This window comes from Schistocerca serialis, chromosome 6 (assembly GCF_023864345.2).
Source record: "Schistocerca serialis cubense isolate TAMUIC-IGC-003099 chromosome 6, iqSchSeri2.2, whole genome shotgun sequence".
Taxonomy (NCBI): Eukaryota; Metazoa; Arthropoda; class Insecta; order Orthoptera; family Acrididae; genus Schistocerca; species Schistocerca serialis.
This window is the reverse complement of record NC_064643.1, coordinates 22,866,786-22,889,596: the sequence shown is the minus strand read 5'-3', so window position 1 is coordinate 22,889,596 and position 22,811 is coordinate 22,866,786. Positions and strand designations below refer to the sequence as shown.

The following is a 22,811-nucleotide window of genomic DNA, read 5'->3' as shown; positions in this document are numbered from 1 at the left end:
GCAACAAGAGGTCATCAGAGGGAATGCAAGAATTATTGGGCTGAAGTACGAGGAATGCAGCTTTGGCAGCAGTGTCAGCAACCTCTTGGACCGATATGACCTGGAACCGACGTAAACATCACAGTGGCTCCATAAAAAGTGAGCAAGTGGAAGCTTTCCTGGAACCGGTGCACTAAGGGATGGACAGTCTACAGTGCACAGAGGCTTTGAAGGGTGCTGAGAGAGTCTGAGCAGTGACACAGTTGAAAAGAGTATGTCACCAGATGTACTCCATGATCTGATACAGGGTGAAGAGCTCTGCTGTAAATACTGAGAATGTGCCGGAAGTCAGTACCAAAAAATGTTGGTTGACGTTGAAGGCACACCTGACACCATGGTCAGTCCAAGAGCCATCAGTGTACACAAAGATACTGTTGCAAAAATCCATGCATAGGTCGTGAAACTGAAGGCGAGCCTGAAGGTCAAGGTGAAGATGGGCTGCCGCATGAAGCCAAGATGGTGAAGGGTTCACACCCATCGAAAAAGCTGCAGGGAGCATGAAGTCGGAGGACCAAGATAGTTTTGTATAAAGCAGGAGCTTCAGGAATTTTGTAGTTTCAATGAATGGAAGAGCAACAAGCCTAAGACGTCCGGTGGCTGCACGAAAAGCATTATTCGACACATTGGCATTGCTGTCAGGCTTCCTCAGAGCCATAATCTGTTGGTAGCAGGCACCCACTGCAGTAGTAGCCCTCGGGTGGCCTGAGCAAGGTATGTCACTGATAGTTCCTGTCCCTCTCTATCTCTTCCATGTCCGAACAACATTGCCACGGTTCACTCCACGATGTCTGGACACTACCCTTGCTGAGAGCCCTTCTTGGCAAAGTGTAATAATGCAGATGCAATCAAACTGCAGTAAGGATCATCTAGGCATTGTTGAACTACAGACAACATGCCCTGAATTCCTCATGTCGACAGCAGAAGAAAGCCGACACTTCTGTAGGACCTCATGGAGCAGGATCCTCTTGCCTCTGTGCCCTGTAGCAGTGAGTTTTCGCAGACTGACACTTGGCAGCTGCCGAGGTGACACCCCTTCCTATTGTCCTCATCGTGACTGTCCTCCAATGGAACTTTTGCAGACTTTGATCCAACAAAGAGGATTTATGACTGCTTTTAGAATCGCAGCTTCTACTTGTACTCTGCCTTCAGGAACCAAAATTGCATCCTCACGACTGCTTTGAGCTTTTGTATTTCTTCCTGGTCTGTTTTGACCTTCCGCTCGAGGTTGGCATTCTGTCTCATGAAGGAGTCATGCTGCTCATATGGGATGACATTCATAGTCAACCCATCCATCTCCCTGACTACCTGTCATCAAGCTGTTGCAGTCTGTCTTTTCCTTCCTCACTTGAACTTTTCCCTTTCTACCATTTACATCCCTCAATCATTTGATGTCACCAGGTTCGACTTCCTCCAGCTTATTGGACAGCTTCCTCGGCGATTTCTGCTGCTTGGGGACTTTAATGCACACCATCCCATTTGGGGCTCTTCCAGAACCTATCCGAGAGGTGCCCTCTTCGCTGCCATTCTTAATCAACTTAACCTTTTCATCTTTAACACAGAAGCACCCATGTTGCTTTCAGACTCGTCGCACTCCCATTCCCATTTGGACCTTTCCTTCTTCACTGCCCGTCCTGCACATCATCTTGAACGGTCCGTTCTTTCTGACACCTACTCGAGCGACCATTTCCTGTGTGCTATCCATTTGCTGACTCCTACCCCACCTCCGTGCACATCGAAATGGCAGCACACTAAGGCTGACTGGAGACTTTACCCCGCCCTGGCGACCTTCAACGAACATGATTTCGACAGTTGTCACAGGTGGAATTTCTTACAAACATTATCCTTACCGTCGCAGAACATTCCTTTCCTCACACTTCCTCTTTACCATGCTGTGTCCCAATCCTTTGGTGGACTGAAGCCTGCTGCGATGGAATTCGCATTCTTCAGGATAACCAAAAAGGTAGCTGAACTTCGTTCACTAGTTCTTTTAACAGTTTCACCCCCCTCTTCCATCGTGTGCACCAACTTCCGATGGTTCACTGGGAGCAAGATCCATTCCCCAATTTTCATCCTGACAGTAGCAGACAGTATCATCGTGTACCATATTGCTATCTCCAACACCTTGGGTCGCCATTTTGCAGAAATTTTGAGCTCCTCCCACTATCATCCTGCCTACCTCTATTGGAAATGGGCAGAGAAGACTCAGGCAATACCCTTCTCTTCTCAGAATCGTGTGTGTTACTGTGCTGCCTTTACTATGAGGAAGCTAGCTCACGTTCTCACTTTATCTCAATCCTCTGCCCTGGACCAGACACTGTTAATTTTCAAATGTTGCAGCACCTTTCTCTTGTGGGCAAGCACTTTTTGCTTAATACGTACAACCGGACCTGGGCAGAGGGCATGTTATTAAGCCACTGTTGTGAAGCCACTGTTATACCCACACCTAAGCCCGGTAAGGACAAACAACTTCCTTCTGGCTATCACCCACTTTGTTTACCCATGTCATGAATGGTTTTCTGTGGAAATCCCAGACTGGCTGTGTTTTTCAATTTGGAGAAAGCCTACGACATTTGTTGGGGACTAGTATCGTTTGTACTCTCTACACATGGCGCCCACTTCCTGTCTTATCATTTGTTAATGTGACCTTCCATTTTCTGTAGTTAAAGTACAACTCAATCCATGCAAGGGGAAGACTTTTAATGCCATACTATTTTAGCTTCCCCTCACAGAATTTTTTAATCTAAACAGTCAAAGGCTTTGGAAAGATGACAGAGGGGTTAATTTCCACTATTTAATTCTACTGGAATTGAATTTGTGAGATATTATGTTGGATTCTCAGTATAGAAGCCTTTAGAGAAGTCGAACTGTGTTGTTAAAAAGTTATTCTCTGAATGGTGGTTCTCCATTCTAAGTGGATTTAGGTTGAAATACTATGCAGATGAAGAGGCTTACAAAGGCTGGAATAGGCTGGTGAGATGCACCAAACCAGTAGCTGGATGAAGACCACAACAGCAGACTTCAACTCAGTTTATTGATTGAAATCCAGCTCTTGCCGAAATTAGGTCTCTGTCTCTCTCTCTCTCACTCTCTCTCTCTCTCTCTCTCTCTCTCTCTCTCTCTGACACACACACACACACACACACACACACACAAAAACACACACACACACACACACACACACTCTTCCTACTAGCTACCACTCCATCTCTCTTACCAGTGTGTTCGCAAGGTGATGGGACATATGATTCATGCCCGGATGATATGGTGGCTCGAGTCTCACAATTTTTGATGAATGCACAGTGTGGCTTTCAACACGGCATTCTGCAGTGGACCGTCTCATTATTTTGCCCATCCATGTCATGAATGGTTTTCTGCAGAAATCCCAGATTGTCGCTGTGTTTTTTGATTTGTGAGAAGGCCTATGACACCTGCTAGAGAGCTAGTACCCTCCATACTCTTCACATGTGGGGCTTCCGTGGCCACCTACCCTGTTTCCTTCAGACATTTTTAAAAGACCGAGTTTTCGAGGTTCATGAAAGGTCTGCCTTGTCGGACACCTTTATCCAGGAAAATGGTGTGTCTCAGGGTTCCATTCTGAGTGTCATTCTCTTTGCTATCACCATTAACCCTATAATGGCATGTCTCCCACTGGGCATCTCCGGCTCCCTTTTTTTTGACGATTTTGCCTTCTATTGCAGTTCTCTATGAACCTGTCTCACTTAGTGGCATCTTCAGCAATGTCTTGATTGTCTTTACTCCTGGAGCATCAACAATGGCTTTCGCTTTTCCACTGACAAAACTGTCTGTATGAATCCCACGAACGCTGACTGCAAATTTGTATGTCCGTCTGGTTATTTGACCTGTTGTGCTGCCATTCACAAACAGCATTCCAGGAGGTGTTTTCGTACAGGATAACACTTGCTCACATACTGCTGTTGTAAGCCAACATGCTATAGTGTGTCAACATATTGCCTTGGCTTGCTCGATAACCAGCTCTACCTCCAATCGAGCACATATTGGACATCATCTGATGACAGCTTCAACCCATCCACAAACATCATTAACTGTCCTTATATTGGCCAACCAAGTGCAACAGGCATGGAACTACATCCCACAAACACACACACATGACACATGTACAACAGCGTATCAGCATTTACATTTACATTTGCAGTGGCTTATCTCACACTCACATTGATCTCTGATCCTGCAACGTTAATCACTTTACATACATTGTCTCAACAAATATATTCCTGGTATTTCATTACTCTACATTAATTATTTTTGGGTGTTGCAAATTTTTCCGTCAGTGTACCTGGCCTTTCTTTAACCATCCCTGGTGCAATGCAGAATTCTCTTCCCAGTAGCGAGAAAATGCCGTTTTTCCAGTTTTTAAATCAGATAAATTGCCTCTTCAAACGGACAGCTGTCGTCCAGATTGTTTACTCAGTGTCCTGCAAGTTACTTGAACATATGGTTAGTCGAAGGCTGTATTGTGTCCTTGAATCCCCGGATCTTTTGGCTTCGATCCAGGGTGCTTTTCGCCAAGGGTGCTCTACTGAAGATAATTTAGTCCACTTGAAGTGTGCTATCTGAACAGCTTTTGCTCAGCATCAGTTCCTTGTTGCAGTTTTCATTGATCTGCGTGTATATCTTATGATACCACATGGTGCCATAACGTCCTTGCCACCTTAAAGGAGTGGGGCCTCCATGGCCCACTCCTGATTTTTATCCAGAACTTTCTTCCATGTCACACTTTTTGGGTACAGGTTGGTGCCTCCTGTAGCATCCCCCCCTGCAGGAGAAGGGGCTTGCACAAGGTTCTGTTTTGAGTGCCACTCTCCTTTTTGTGGCTATCAATGATCTGGTGGCAGCTGCATGGCATATGGTGTCCCCATCTTTCCTGTTCATCCACGACGGCTATTGCTGGAGGCAGAATGCAGGGAGCAATACACCAAGCACAATCCTGGGCTTTCACTCATAGCATCCATTTTTTGCCTGCCATGACCTATGTTATGCATTTCTGTCATTGTGTTTTTTAGGACCGGTCTTAGATGCCTAGTTGACATGGGTTCCCCGTCTTTGTCAACTAAAGCAGACATGTAGGTCGCACCTGAATGCTCTTCTATTCCTCAGCGACACTGACCACGGTGTGGTCCACTCTACTTTGATATGGCTGTATGCAGCATTGGTGAAGTCACACCTAGATTACAGGAATCTCTCATATGACTTTTCATCAGCTTCGACATTACGTCTGGATTCGATACACTATTGTGGGGTAAGACTGGTAACAGGTGCCTTTGGACTAGGGAGCAGTTCCACTATTGTGGGTTCTGCACCATCAAAAATTGATGGCAGCTGCTCACCCATAGTACCCTAACTGTCATCTCCTCTTTCCAGATACGAGATCTACCTCCCAAATCGGCAACACAGATCTGGGGTTAAGATCACCAAGTTAGAGTCTTGGTCCAGCACACAGTTTTAATCTGCCAGGAAGTTTCATATCAGTGCACACTATGCTGCAGAGTGAAAATCTCATTCTAGAAAAAGCTTTATCTGTAATTCTCTTTACGTATTGGCTATTTTCTTCACATATGGGGGACATGGTCTCATCTGAAAAGTGAAAGCATGCCTGTAAAAGAAAGGGAAAGGGGGGGGGGGGCTGTTCTCAATTCTTGAGCAGTGACCCTCTTGGTCCTTTTTTTTTTTTTTTTTTTTTTTTTTTTTTTTTTTTTTTTTTTTTTTTTTAAACGTTTGCAATTTGGGTGAGTTTATGTTCAATCCTTGCACCCAATTTACTCTTTCATCTACCTACTTTCTTTCAAGTCAAGCAGAACGATATTTATGCCCATTGCTTAATACCTGTTTGTATCACTTACAATGCTGGTATTTATGAATTTTTTAGCATTTCACTCCGGAAAGACCATTTTTCTTTGTAGTGAGGTCTTGCCAACAGCAAATTTTCTGGATGGAAAGTCGCTCAATCTGCTCATATACTTTAAAATTTAAAAGTAAATCTAGCAATGCTAGAATGTATACAAAATACTGATATACCCATTTTCAAGTTGTTGTTTAAAGATTCGCGACTTTTAAAACTTACGTAGATTATCTTTTTGATGATAGAACTTTACATAAGAAGTTATTAAGAACATTGTGCATATCACATGATGAACAAAGCAATGAATGACTAAAGCAATGTTATCAACCCTCATTCATTGACACATGTAATAAATTCATCGAAACAGTGAAGTTCAGAGCTGTTATAAAAATTTCTGAAATTAAAAGTATACATTGCCTAATGAATGTATTATTTTGATGTGAAAGAACACAATAATTATTATTTTTGGAATGTAATAATTCACTATGGCTTCATTTTAATTCTAATAAGTTTCACACTGTAATGAAACATTGTCTAAATGCCTCTCTCTCTCTCTCTCTCTCTCTCTCTCTCTCTCTCTCTCTCTCTCTCTCTCTCCCTCTCATTTGTAATAACTTACCGCTGTTATTTTGTATTAGTATTGCAGTCATTACATTAAAATTGGCTATATTGATTCTGCAATTTATACTATTATGTTATTGCTAAGAATTGATTTAAAGAATAAACGTATATATTTATTTGTAGGATATTGTAAATTTATACCACTGGAACTCTTTCAAAATATTTGATTGCGTAATACTGCCAATAAATACAATGACTTTCTTTCGTCTGTTTATAATTGTAATAGATGTTGGACACTTTGACTCCAAGTATGTTATACAGAAACGCAGTGATTTTTTACAAAAGGCAAAACTATGTGTTCGAAGAATTGTGGAGAGGAGGGTACGTGATGTATTTTAAGTAGGTTATAAAGAGTAACTATAACAACAAAAACAATAAATTATTGATACATTTATTTAATTGAATAGATAAAAAATCTACTCACCAAGCGGCAGCAGAACATACACATAAAAGACAGTGGCTCTTCCAGACAGAAGCGTTGAAGGGGAAGGAAGAAGGGTAAAGGAAAAGGCCTGGAGAGTTCCATGAAAAGGTGTAGATTTTGGGAAAGTCACACAGAACTGCGGATCAGGCGAGAAATAGAAACGACACATGTCATATACCAGCTATTATGTAAACACTGTTCAGCTTTCTACATCTGCATGACTACCACCAAATTATCAGTTAGGATAAATGGGCATAGGCGTAGTGTATATACTGGGAACTCGCAATATCCTGTTGCAGAGCATGCTCTTCAACATGGCATACGTGACCTCAGCACTTGTTTCACCACACATGCCACCTGTATTCTTCCGCCAGACACCAGTTTCTCAGAACTCCGCAGGTGGGAACTAGCACTGAAACATGTCCTTGGTTCTCACCACCCACCTCGCCTTAATTTACGTTAATTTCTCCTGTCTCAGCTATTCTTCACTGTAATTACTCTTTGCTTCACTCCGTTTTAGCTTTCTACATCTTTCATTGTCTTTCCCGTCTGTTTTCACTGCCCCCTCCCACAGCTGTTGCATACAATACACTTAGCTTCTCACTCTTATTAACTCATGTACAGTTTTAGTAGTAATCTCTGTCTTGCATATTACCCTGTCTTCCACCTTTAAGCTCTCAGGTTTCCGAATCTTGCCCGATGCACTCCCCAACAATTAGTCTCTCCTTCTCATCCTGTACGGTAAGTCACCCATGACCCATGTTTCTGGGTAACTTTACCAAAATCTACCCCTTTTTTTAGACCTCTCCAGTCCTTTTCCTTCACCCTTCTTGCTTCCCCTGCAACCCTTCAGCCTGAAGAAGGAGTCACTGGCTCCAAACGCTTGCCTATCACAACAGTGTTTTATGTGTGTGTTCTGCCATTGCTTGGTGAGTAGATTTTTTATCTATCGAATTAAATGATTTTATAAAGAGTACCTGTGTGTGATGTTTTTATTGGTATACAACTTGTTATAAACAAAACTTATTTTTACCATTTAATATGTTTCCAGATATTTACCAGTGGTAAAGATGAAATTGGGTTGATTGTACTTGGTTCTGACAAGACACAGAATCCACTTGGTTACCCAAATGTGAGTGTGGAATTTCCTCTTGCACTGCCTACATGGCAGATGATATCCTTTGTGGAGAAAGCTTTACATGAAAGTGAAATAAAAACAGATTGGATAGATGGTGTTGTTGTTGGCATGCAACTCTTGAAAGATGAGCTAGAGTAAGTATTTAAAGCTGTCTGTTTCATGGCATTCCTGGAACATGTTCCAGAATGTGTGTTACACAAATCACAGTGACATAGTTGTGACTTTATAAACTTGAATCAATATGTTTTTGTAATGAAAAAGAAACAGAAGGCACAATACCTGCAGAAATAGGAATTTTTTTTGTGTGATTTTACTGTATGATGTTTTTTACAGTTTTTCAGCTCAATAATTAAGGAGGTATTGATACAAGGCTTTGCCAAAAACCCATCTGTCACCTACAATTCCAGCCCTGTCACTGGCATTCCGTACCCCACAATATGACTGGGCCACTATGAAAGCAGCCACATCACTGTCAAATTCACTGAAACTACTGCATAGCAATTTGCTTGAGTATGGCTGCAGTTGTGGTCTTCTGTTTGGTTTAAGCACTGCATCAATACCTTCTCTTTATAGCACTCAGAGGTCGCGATCTGCGACTGTTTTTACAAGTGGCAAGAGAACTTTTAATCTTGTTGCTTGTTTTGTCACTGAAAGATGCAAATATTTTAGAATGTAGTGCCCTATGTATATCTGTTAGAATAGCCACAAGGTCTGAAAGTTATTTTCAAATGATTGAGCTCTTCTACAGAGTATTGAAATTCACAGATACTTCCAACCTGGTCCACCAATGTCTTACATACTCCTCTTCCTCCATGGATTGTTTCCAGCATTTGGAGATGAAACATTAGGAAGCAAAACGTGCCTTATAACCAAAATCTAATGAACATATAATTAAATTAACCAAAGATGTAATGTTGCACTCTCAGGTAAGACTGATCTTGAATGCAAAGCCAAAGTGGAAATTAAATGTACGCTGCAACATTCATCTCAGTTTTTGTTATTGAAATTATTCACAGTGCCATAGGGAGAACTGAGTTTATGTGTTTTATAGAGTCAGATACACACTGTGGCACAGGGTGCTGTCCGTTATTCTCCTGACTATGATGTCCAGGAATGGTAGTCTTCCTTCTTCTTTGGTCTCCATAGTGAATTTGATTTTGTGGCGTGTGGAGTTCAGATGTACAAAGAAGTCAAGAAGTTTGTCTCTTCCATGAGGCCAGATGACAAGTGTGTTATCCACATAACAGAAGAAGAAGAAGAAGATGGATTTCCATTTGGATGACATCAGGGCCTCTTCCTTGAAGTGCACCGTAAACATATTCACAATCTCTGGTCAGAGTGGGCTGCCTATTGCGACTCCATCTGTTAGCGGGAGGGGGGTGTGCCACGAGTCAGTGAAGTGGGAAAGTTGACCAAGTAATATGCGTGACGTGTCATACCTCGACCGATATTGAGAACAGAATAAAAAATTCAGAGGCATTACTTTTCAGCACTCCCATGCATATTCTGTATGCAAGAAAGCAGGTTTCTCATTCAGAAATTCTATTTCAGTGTTGGTTGTGTACACAAAGACCGTGTTAAGCATAATGGAAGAAGGAGAAATGTTTATCAGCATTCCAGATTTGGCAGTGGCAGGCTCATGGTCTGGTGAGACTCTGGTTTATTGTTTCACTATATTGCTGCTTGCATTGCTCAGAATCTCATTTTGTGTGAACATAGAATTGGTAGGTTCAGGAGGGCCATGCTAAATGCCTTGCAGGGCCTCCGTAGTGCCATCCAACTAGCACCTGAGAGGGCAGACAAGTGTTCGCTCATGCGTACATGATCCTGCAGTGAAGTTGTGTACATTTAGTCAGGAAGTGGGCTTGTATACAGTGAGACAAGTATCCACACATACAATGTGATGGCATCTGGAGCAGCACAGACTGTCAAGCCATTAATGCAGCTCTAGAGAGAGTTGAACTGACAGCGGTGCAACTGACAACAATGCCAGACACAGGAATTTCACTGTGTCATTGTATCAGATGAGTCTCGGTTCTGCAACATCGTCACAATTGATGTACTTGTGTGTGGAGGCTCTGATGCCAACAGACCTGGCCAGATTGTACCTGTCATTCACATGCAGGTCCAGCATGTGATGTGATGGTTTGGGGTGCAACTGGATACATGTCACAACCTCTGGTTCACATAGCCAGTAATTTGGACAGCAGCCATTGCATTTGTGTTTTGTTAAGGCCTATCGCTGTACCCTATTTTCAAGGGCTCCGTGATGTTATCTTTTAACAGGATAATGCAAGACTACACATCACCTGAGCTGTACTGAGCTACCTCGATACAGAGAGTGTTCCACTGTTGCCGTATCCAGCATTTCCTTCAAATCTGTCACCTGTGGAGAACGTCTGTTCACAGGATGCCAAGAGATGGGTATGCCACCAGTCGCCAGCCACCAGTCACCAGCTACTACAGTTGAAGAACTCTGACATATGACATACAGTTGAGTAGCATGAAATGATGTACCCACGGCTGTAATCCAACCTCGATTTAATATCCAGTGTGATGAGAGCTGTTCTGCTGTTCCAGTTTCAATACTGAAATTCATATATTATTTTTATGCTGTCCTAACCAGACTGGACTGTGGTGTCATACAGCATAAAATATCTTACAATGTGTTGAATCAATGATGAGAAGTGTAGAACAGCCAGCAGGGGAAAGATGTTGACAATGAGACAGCTTTTATGTATAACAGCAGTACAGTGTTTCACAGTGCATAATGCTTCCGCAGATTGAGAACAAAATGTGTGGTTTGCTTTCATCCATTTTCACAAACATAGCCTTGAAAAATAATGTTGACATTACTGTGCATTTCACTCTGAGGCATATTGCACTCTGAGAATGTTCATCGAATTCAGTTACTTTGTATTATATTTCAGCAACAGTGACATAATAGCAAATTGGACTGTACGAGTTTTTATGGATTATTTTTCCAGAGACACACTACCATTTCTTCAGATTTATTTAATTTGGGTATAAATCCTTTCCAGCATATATGCTGTACACAAAATGTTGAACATAAAATGTAGCTATCTGCTGATTTAACATCTTGCTGAGTATACCAGTACAATGTTTTGTTGTAACAAATAGTTCAATGTATTTTACACACTTATAAACTTATTTATACAGTTATAGTAATTTATACTATTACATTAATGTTGTACCTTAATGTTCTGGAAGATGATATTATAAGGAACGTCATACTTTTCCTGGATGATAGAGTTGTCTATAATGAATTATTGCCTGAAAAAAATCTGCACAAATTTGAGTCAGATCATAACATTTCAAATTGCTCCAAAGATAGGCAACTGAGTTTAAGTTTTCAGAAATGTACATTGGAGCACATCACAAAACAAATAAAAGACAGTATTGTATGACTACATTATCAAATAATCACAGTTTTAATTGGTCAACTCATACAAATATCTGGATGAAATGAAATGGTGACATAGACTCACTTGTAGGCAAAGCAGAATGCAGACTTCAATTCATTGGTAAGATACTGGAAAATGCAATCAGTCTATAGAGGACATTGCTTACAAAATACTTGTGTGGCCCATTCTAGAATATTGCTTAAGTACGACCCATAACAAATAAGGCTAATGGCAGACATTGAATGTATACAAAATAGTGTAGCATGATTGATCATAGATTTATTTGATGCATGGGAGAGCATCAAGAAGCTACTAAAAATTGGAAATGCCAGACAAGTGAAGATAGACGCCAAATATATGACAAAACCCAACTTATGAAATTTCAGGAACCTGTATTAAGCGAGGTATTTAGGGATTATACAATAACTACATATGTATCACTCCTATAGGGACCATGAAGGCAAGATTAATTACAGCATGCACAGAACCATTTAAAGAATCATTCTTCCCACACTCCACATGAGCATTGAATGAGGATAAGCCATAATGTGTGGTACAACAATGTACTTTGTCGGACAAACCCACAGTGGTTTATACAGTGTGCATGGAGACATGGAATCAGTTGACAGTAGCTGGGTAATGGTTCATATTGATTCCCATTTCCCTGTTGCAGTAGGTGATCTTATGCCTCTAATTATTTTTTCATTGCTATCTTAACTTGCATTCTCCAATTCAGTTTATTAACCCTTCTTATCTCTTTGTATTAGGGCAAATGTACAGTTAACTTTTAAGGAATTTGTATTTTCAATTTATCAGCTGGAGTTTTGTTTCATATGCAGCAACAATGTTACAAATTATTTGTTTCAGTTTCTTTAGAATAATTTGCTGTTTCACAGGTGCCTTGAAGAAAATAAAAGATCTCGAAAGTGTCTTAATGACACCCGATGGCCTCATGTTGACAAGACAGCTGGTTGCCTTGCAGAGGGCAGGGCTTGACGGTCTGAACATCAGCTTAGACACCCTGCAGTCCCAACGCTACAACCAGATCATGAGGAGGAAAGGCTGGGAGCGTGTCATGGCTGGCATAGATCTAGCCTTGCAACTTGAATACGAACCTGTGAAGGTATTACTAGTGCAGCTGTCATCGCATGCAGACTTTCATAAACAAAAGATATAAATCTGTTGTTAAGAATATCAATACAAGAATCACCATTTTAAAGCAGTACGCCCTCACCCTCACCCCCATCCCCGCTCCCACCCTCACCGCTGTCTCCACACTGCAGCTGTAAGTGAAGGAAGGTATATTAAGACAGAAGAAGTAAATTTTAGCTGACGATGCTAACAGTTTCGTAGTTTATACAACATAAAAAAGTATGGCTTGCAAGTTTACCAATTATTGTCAACATGAGGCCATCGGTTGTCATTAAGACACTTTTGAGATCTTTATTTTCTTCAAGGCACCTGTGAAACAGGAAATTATTCTAAAGCAACTGAAACAAATAATTTGTAATTGGTATCTTATATTTTCCTCCCAAGGGAGCATTATGAAACTCAAGATCTGTACAGTTTCTCTTTTTTTCTTTTGTGTCTTTAGTTTAAAATAAGTATCCTCTATTGTGGTGCCATTTTGAAAAAAATACTCGATTGTTTGGAAAAATTATTCTTAATTCTATAGTCACACTTTTGTTGTATCTAAGTACTACTGGTTTCAGTAGCAAGTACCAGCATCAGTTCATCTTATTATCAAAAATTTCTTTGCAAAATAAAAGCTGACCACTGTGGCCAAGCGGTTCTAGGCACTTCAGTCCGGAACCGTGCTGCTGCTACGGTCGCAGGTTCGAATCCTGCCTCAGGCAGGGATGTCCTTAGGTTAGTTAGGTTTAAGTAGTTCTAAATTTGGGGGACTGATGACCTCAGATGTTAAGTCCCATAGTGCTTAGAGCCATTTGAACCATTTTGCAAAATAAAAAGCTTCTGTACAACTACAAACTAGACATACCATTTTCAGGGTGCAGTTCACATCTATTGAAAGCACAACAGTGACCTTTACTTTTAGTAGATAAGACACCTACTGGGGTAAGTGACTTGATGACTGCACACAAGAAGTTGTCATTTATTCCGTATGTAGCTACCATGTAGACTCACTTTTTTCGTATTTGTTTGTCCTTACTCTTCCAAAAGGTTAAACCTTGTCTCTGCAGCCACAGCTTCCTCTCTTCAGCAGTTGTCTTCATCTCCATGTGTGAAGAAAATCCCATTCATTGATCACATTGTTTAAGTAGGATGTTCTCAGTCATCCCCTTGTTTTCTTACCTACGATCTTGCCTTCAGAAATGTTTTTTAAAAGATTATCGTCTCCAGTTAAGTGTCCAGTGTATTTTGCTTTGCCCTGGCCTATAACTTTCAGTGGTTTTTTCTTCTCTCCTATTTCCTTTAATTTTTCTGTCAATGCAGCTAGTTCTTGTACTTCTCCTCCAGAACCACATTTCAGCAGGTTTGAGGCGAGCTTCCTTTGGCTTTTCTAATGTACAGATTTTGCATCTGTGTGTCAGAACACTCCACACAAAGGTCTTTACAAATATTTTGTTAATGTGGAAGCTGATATGGTTATTCAGTTGCAGCTTCTTCTTATTTTGGAAGGAATTCTTCACCTGTGCTATTCTTTTCTTGAATGTCTTGAAATATTGATTGTTTTCTTTCAAAAAGCTACTGAGATATTGAATTTCAGTTGCTTTCTTGAGTTGCTCATTGCCTGTTCTTGTGTCAGTCCTACCTCCACCTCCTTTCTTGTCTGTAGCCATAACTTTTGTCTTCTTTGTATTCATTTTTAGCTTTAGTTTTACCATTTCTAGATTTAAGGCCTGAAACATTTTATTTAGTTCCTACTTTGATTTACTATTGTGATGTCATCAATCTGCAGTGTATATGCATGCAATTAAGTTTCCATATCGACATCATGCTCCAAAATCCACCTAACTGTGTGTGGCAGGGGGTACGTCTCATGCCACCAACTGATCCCCTCTGCCTTGTTCCACTTGTGAACAGTGCCTGAGAAGAGTGACTGTCAGTACACTTCTGTATTATCTCTAACTTCTCAAATTTTCTTCACGTGATCATTTCGTGAATTGTATATGAGAGAAACTATTATGTTGTCAGACTCTTCTCGGAAACTACTCTCTCGAAATTTGGGTAGTAAATCTTTCCGTGATGCACAACTGCTCTCTTATGGCATCTACCACTGGAGTTGCTGAGCATCTCTGTAATGATCTCACAGTGACTAAATGATCCTGCGACAAAACACTCCGCACTTCGTTGGATCTTCTTTCTCTCTTCTGTCAGTCCTACTGGGTAAGGACACAGGGGTAATTTACATTCACTTAAGATTCTTCCTGTGGATGTTAGTCTGGCATCTGCTTTTCTATTGCAGTTGTATGTGGTCATTCCACTTTAAGGTTGATCTGGATAGTTACTTCTAGATATTTTATGGTAGATTCTGTTTCCAGCAATTTGTCATTAATAGTGTAGTTGTACAGTATTGGATTTCTTTTCCTGTGTGTGTGTGTGTGTGTGTGTGTGTGTGTGTGTGTGTGTGAGTGATATGTTACATTTATTTATGTGCAGGGTCAACTGCCAGAGCCTGCATCATTCACCAATCCTCTGCAGGTCATTGTGCAAATTGATACTGCCTTCTGTTGTTGCTACTTTCTGATGGACAAGTGAGAGTACCTGTGAACAATATTAAGGAGCCTCTGACACTTTCTACTGGATCATTTATATTCATTGTAAATGTAACGGTCCTATCACATTTCCTTGGAGTATTCCAGAAATTACCTTTTGATTCTTGTCATCTTTTCTTTGTTGTTGTTATTACTTCCTTGATGAAAATATTAAGGAAGTAAGGTGATAGAAGGCACCCGTCTCTCACTGCCCTTCTGGTTTTCCTTCTTTCATATCCGGTTCAGTACTCTGACTTTTGTATATACTCAAAATCAATCATCTGTCCTTCCACTTTGGACATTACTTTAAGGAATGATGATATAATGGTAATCTGTTTAATAAACAATATTTTAACGATACACTTTGCTTTCCAATCATATAGTGGCTTGATGATGGAATTTGATACTGAAATTAGTAATCATTAGACAAAATAAAAGTGAAGCTATAATAAAAAAAAGTAATATTTTGGATCATGTCAGTTGTTGTTCCAAACAACAGCATGTCAGAAATAGGTTGAAATGGCTCTGAGCACTATGCGACTTAACTTCTGAGGTCATCAGTCACCTAGAACTTAGAACTAATTAAACCTAACTAACCTAAGGACATCACACACATCCATGCCCGAGGCAGGATTCGAACCTGCGAACGTAGCGGTCACTCAGTTCCAGACTGTAGCGCCTAGAACCACACGGCCACTCCGGCTGTCCAGGAATAGGTACTAAATTATTTGTCCGCTGATGACTTCACAGCTTAGAACACTAAAACGCAAATGTTAATTGTTTGTTATGTGCCCTGGTAGAGTTCACAACTGATTACAGTTCACGATTGGTTGTTGGAGATTGGGCGTTACTCACATAGTGTATTTAGTGCACAGTGCAGAAAAAGGCAGTGTCCAGAAAAAAAAACAAGTGTAAAGGCAAAAGTTTCATGACAGGATGTTGTGTCACCATACTTGGAAGACAATTATAGCCAAAGACAGAAATTTAAAAGAAACTGGCTCATTTGAGCTGCGGAGACCTAGTTGAGGATTCTCAGTAGATAATTGTTAGCACAGTAGAATTTATAAAGAGACAATGTCAGTTCATGTGAGGGAAGGTTGATTGGTAAGTACCTATCAGCTTTCTCATAAAACTCACAATTTGAAGAATACACATCAAGGAAAAGGTAGAAGTCCAACAGTGACAAATCTAGACAATAATATCGATCATCCAGCAGTTTTGCAAAATCCCCAGTTGTACTTACTTTACTTACTTACTTACTTACTTACTAACTTACTCAGATTTGCTGTGTACCATACAAGGAACTGGTTTCACAGAGTTCACTCGATCAGCTGCCAAGTTCTCACCTTCCTCCAAGTTTGTGTCCATGCATTGAAGATTCATTGCAAAAGTTCCAGGTGTTAAAAGGTCTTCCTGTACATCTGTATCTGTCCATTGATTTCCACAACAGTGTTGATTTTGGGATTCTTCCACCTTACATGCGTAGAACATAACCTGCAATCTTCAGTCTTCTTTCAACAATAATTACGTGCAGGCTGTGTAGACCTCGTATTCTCAGCACTTCATCGTTTGTAACTTGGTTGGGTTAACATCTTCAGAATTCGTCTCTAGCATTGTTGGTGAAAAATATGGAGACTGTGTGCTGATTTTACTGATATTTTCCAAGTCTCACACATATAAATGATAAAGGAGTACAGTCAAAGCTTTGTTGACATATTACAGACCTAATTACCATATGGACTGATTTTCCAGTTCTGCTGGTGATTTCTGCATCTGTGACCTCATTATTACATATAAAGCTACCGAGATATGGCAATCTGTCAACATCTTGTAGTATCTTCTATTGCACTGTAATCAGGGAAGAGACGAGTAATTTCCACTTACTTTGCACATTCTGTTTGTGCAATTGAAAGGATACCAAATAAATTAAAAGGGTGGTGCACAAAATATGTCAAAACTCAGCTGCAGAAGCAATGAAAAACAGCATGTCAAAATTTAAAAGAATGCAAAATCTCCGAGATTAGCGATGTTTTACTGAAGCTCGAAACTTAGGGTGGGTTTCAGTGCAAGATGTGTTTAATAGTTCCCATAGTGAAACTTCATTTTGAAATCTGGAAGAAAATCCAAAGAGGTTCTGGTTGCATGTGTAGTACACCAATGGCAAGACACAACCAATACCTTCACTGCTCAATAGCTGTGGTAATGTTACTGATGACAGTGCTACTAAAGCAGGGTTACTAAACACGGATTTCTGAAATTTCTTCACCAAAGACAACAAAGTAAATATTGCAGTATTCAAATCAAGAACAACTGCAACTGTGAGTAACTTAGTAGTAGCTCTCCTCAGTGTAATAAAGCGGTTATGTTTCTTTCAGAGAATGCTGATACAATAGCTCCTTTAGAAATCATATATAGCTGCTCATTTGATAAAGATCCATACCTAGAGACTGAAAAGTTGCACAGTTCACACCAATGCTCAAGAAAGAAAAGAGGAGTAATCTATTAAATAACAGACTCATATCACTAATGTTGATTTGCATTAGGATTTTGGAACATATATTGTGTTTGAATATTATGAATTATCTCAAAGATAATGATTCATTGATAAATAGCCAAGATAGATTCAGAAATATCGACCTTTTAAAACACAGCTAGCTCTTTAGTCACACAAAGTAATAAGTGCTGTCGTCTGGGGATCTCAAATTTATTCCATATTTGTAGATTTCCAGAAGACTTTTTGAAACAGTTCCTCACAAGCATTTTCTAATCATATTGTGTGCCTATGGCGTATTGTCTCAGTTGTGCAACTGGATGTGTGGTTTCCTGTCAGAAAGGTCACAGTTCATAGTAGTTGAAGGAAAATCATCAAGTAAAACAGAAGTGATATCTGAAATTCCTCAAGGAAGTGTTATAGACCACCTGCTGTTGCCGATCTACATTAACAATTTAAGAGAGAATCTGAGCAGTCCTCTTAGATGATGCTATCATTTACAGTCTTGCAAATCATTTACTGTCTTGTAAAGTGATCAGATGATCAAAATGAACTGCAAAATGATTTAGGCTACGTATCCATATGATGCAAAAAGTGGTAACTGACCTTAAATAATAAAAATTGTTATGTCATCCGCATGAGTAGTAAAAGGCATCTACTAAATTTTGGTTACGTGATAATTCACGCAGATCTAAAGGCTGTGAAGTCTACTGAATACTTAGGAATTACATTTACAAATAACTTAAATTGGAATGCTCACATAGATAATGCGGTGGGAAAGCAAACAAAAGACTGTGATTTAATAGTAAAACATTTAGAAGATTAGGATTACTAAAGAGACTATCTACAACTATACTTGTCTGTCCTCTTTTGGAGTATTCTGCATGGTGTGGGATCCTTACCAGATAGGACTGACAGAGGACATCATTTAAAAGTTCAAAGAAGGGCAGCTCATTTTGTATTATTGGCAAACAGGAAAGTGCATGCCACAGATGTCACATGTGAATTGGGGTAGCAGTCATTAAAGCAAAAGCAATTTGCTGGAGCAGGTTCTTAAAATTTCAATCATCAACTTTCTCCTCCGAATGTGAAAATATTTTGTTAGAGCCCTCTTACATAGGGAGAAATGATCATTGTAATAAAATAGAGAAATCAGAGCTTGTACGGAAATATTGAAGTGTTTGTTTTTCCTCAAATGCTGTAGGGGAGTGGAATGGTAGATAAATAGGTTGAGGGTGGTTCTCTGAACCCTCTGCCAGCATTTAATTGTGAATTACAGACTAGTCATGCAGATATAGATTATGTAGATAGGCTTTCAATATTGTGCACTGATTCTCTAATTTTATACATTGCTCAAATACTTTCGTGGCGCTTTGGAGTGACCCCTTTAAAATAACACTTTACCAGTGTTCTTAATATGTATTTTGGTAACCAGGTTGATAAGAAGTTACAACAATCCTCTCTTATTACTCCCCAGTTTTGGGTTTTATTAATGAACAAAATCGCCACAGTGTTCCATAACAATTACGGGCTGAAGTTTCCTGCTGATGGAACCAATATGATTTTCTGTGTTTCTGAGCATACAGGTTGTGTACGCTGTTTGGAGTCTGGTGTATGCTGAATCAAATGTTTTTATTGTTGTGATCTTCCATCTGAAGATTGGTTTCATGGAGTTGACCATGCTAGCCTATCCTGTGTGACCCTCTTCACCTCTGCATAACTACTGCAGCGTACAATAACTTGAACTTGCTTACTGCAGTCAGTTTTTGGTCTCCTACAGTTGTTACCCCCATTATATTCACAGAGGACCACATATTGTGGAAATTGCATATTGTAATGTAGGATACAATAATAACGTACGGAAAGTTTCTGTTGAAAATTACGAATTATTTAGGAATAAAGGAGATGGCTCACCAAAAGGCAGAAGCACTGTCTCATCGATAGGCACATGAACAAAAGGTATGTAGAATGAGATTTTCACTGTGCGGTGGAGTGTGCACTGATATGAAAATTTCCTGGCAGATTAAAACTGTGTGCCGGACCAAGAGTCGAACTTGGGACCTTTGCCTTTCATGCGCAAGTGCTCTACCATCTGAGCTATCCATGCACGACTCACAACCCGTACTCACAGCTTTACTTCCACCAGTACCTCGTCTTCTACCTTCCAAACTAAAAGGTACGTTGCTTGGCGAGCTTCCAGAATGCACTTTCTTTTTCTAGCTGTAGGGAAAACATGAGCACGAGCACACTTTCACACACACACACACACACACACACACACACACACACTCACACACACACACTCACATGCGCATGCACGTCTCCTTATTTTGTGGTCGCTCAACTGCCAGCTCTTTACTGGCCCACAGTGAGTGTTCTGGAGTGAGGTGGGGCTTTAGAGTGGGGTAGGATGGGGTGGGTTGAGGCAATGTGAGGGATGGAGAGAGATGGGAGGGGTTTGGAGGGAAGCATTTAGTGGCTCGTGGGAGAGTGGGGAGCCATCTGTGGGCTAGCTAGGGGTGCAGGTAGAGGGGTCAGGTGACAGACAGCTGGGTACTCATAGACTAGGGTGTGACGTGAGATAACAGCACACAACTAGCTGATTGCGTGGGGGGGGGGGGGAGAGGGGGGGGGAGGGGCGTGTGTGTGTGTGGGGGGGGGGGGGGAGGGGGCTGGGAGTTAACTTGGATTTAGACCAGGAAGCAAAGGATGTGCTGTAAGTATGGCTACGAAAGTTGAGTATTCTTAAATAAGATCAGCTGGTGCCAATGTATTGGAAAGTAACTGGCACACAAAGTGCAATTGTGGCTCCTTTTTCTTTATGAATTTTAAATAGTCTGCAGAGCAAATTGAATTAGGAGGATCAGGCATTTGTGTGGGTCTAGGAAAGTAAATTGTAGGGCCAGATAAAAGGCGCGCAAGACAGGAGGGGTACTACTGCTCATCACTGCTGTATCGTGCTACTAGTACGTGTTTATGTGAGTGCACCGAGAGTGGTGTTGCCGTACTTGCGTCTTTAAATTGGTCACCGACTGATCATTGCAGGCTGGCTGCTGGAGGCCGTCTCTGGGAGCCAAGCGTGCCGTGTGGTCCCTGCCATGCCATCTGCTGGCGACTTGCACATATGTAAGTGTGGAACAGTGCTGACTGACTCTCTGTGTGATTCTAGTTTGTAATGTGCACATCAGCGTTCTGTGTCTTGTTGAGTCCTTAGAGGCATATTGTTCGGAGGTTATTATTAAAGCCATATTTGTGCGACTTGGATCACACTTCAGTATTACTTGGTTAGTACATCACCACAAACATAAGGACCAGGGATGTACATGCTTTGACAGTTTGCTACGTCTCTTTCTTCTAGGACTGATATGGTACCTGCCTTGCATTTCTTAATGACTCTGACCTTGTCAACCACAAACCGAATCGTAGTACAGTCATGATTTCCCTGAAGAGATTACATGACAGCAGAGACTTGTAAAATTGTGTTACCCATTTCTCTAGCCAGTGAAGATTCATTCTATACCTTCAGATACAGTGTCATGTAGGAGTAGAACAGCAAGAAATACGTAGCTCCTCTAACAGTAATGACAGTTTATCACCTCCCAACACTACATGTGCCAATGTTTCAGTGCATTTTTGAATATGTTTGTTAACAGATTCATCAACACAAGAAAAATTTATGATCTCAGTAGCATCTTATTTCTTAACTCATACTTTACTATTCATCAGAATCTTCATCGCTGCTCTTTAATTCGTCAGAGCTCCCTGCTGTACTTTGTTTTATTTCATAGTCAGAATTAGTTGAAATACCACCTATCGTATTTACTCAAATCTAAGCCGCACTCAAACCTGAAAAATGAGACTCGAAATAAAGGAAGGAAAAAAAAAATTTCCCGAATCTAAGCCGCACCTGAAATTTGAGACTCGAAGTTGAAGGGGAGAGAAAAGTTTTAGGCCGCACCTCCAAATCGAAACAAAGTCAGTCCATTGTAATATGAGACACAATTTAGTTCGAGTGAATGACGATACAGCTACAGTAGTTTGGTTCGAGTCGTAAGCGTAGCACTTAAGCTTTACCAGGTAGCCATTGCTATGCGTCAGGCGCTCCGTCCGTATTTATACTGGTACCCTTCCTTTTTCACGTGCTTCATCTGGTTTGAATCGATTGCTTATTTTGCTTTGATCTGATAAGTGCCATTTTCCTTGTTATAGGCGTTTATGTCACTCTAAGCTGAAAATGCATTACTGTACTGTGTCATGCATTGTTTGTCGCATTCTGATAGTGCGTGTTTGCAGCCTTTCGTCGCTCGCGGCATGGCTTGCTTTTGTGCACGCTACCGCCGCTTACAATTTTTTTAAAAAACAATGAGAGAGAGAAATTGTCTCATTAGCAGAACAATGGCAAGAGACTACTATTTCTTGTTACTTACACTGCTGCTTTCTTTGATAATGATCAACAAGAACCAAATAATAGACTGCGTATGATAGAACATGTTCTGAACGAGAGTTAGGCGAAAATTTTTCTCCATTTGAAAATCTTTGCGGCCGCTTCTTTAGTACATCAAATTCTGAACAGAAATTAGAGTCATCTTAGATATAAAAATCTAGTCAGTTGCCATGCTTCATTTCTGACTGTATCACTATTAGGCATAAGAATAATACGAATATAAACATGACACGATACGTATATTCTTCCGCATTTGCTGTTGTCTCACTCTAGTTTCGTAGTTTATTAGGCAGACAGGATTTAAATAAGATAGCAGCAAACACGAAAGAATATGTGGCAAAATGTTTATATTCGTATTACTCTTATGATGAAGAGAATACTGCATGTGATTCACATTTCATCAGGTTCCTATTAGCAACCATCTCTTCTCACAGGTAGGAAAACATTCAGAACGTAGAGTTGGCCATATTGACAAACATCCCAAACAGTCTTGCCAGTCGGATTTTCGTAATACATTGAAGTTCTGCTACATTCGAAGATGAACAATACGGAATTTGTATTTACTTCTTTGGATAATGTATGAAAATTGTCTTCCACCTTTTTTTTTTAATTTATTTACTGACGCAGAGGTTTTG

The 22,811-nt window shown here is 40.4% G+C and overlaps 1 protein-coding gene across 1 annotated transcript in view; it reads left to right on the top strand.

The window, feature by feature from the left end:
• Positions 1-22,811, top strand: part of LOC126485158 (GTP 3',8-cyclase-like) — a 293,950-nt gene that overhangs the window by 246,391 nt on the left and 24,748 nt on the right. The gene's annotated exons all lie outside the window — the stretch shown is intronic.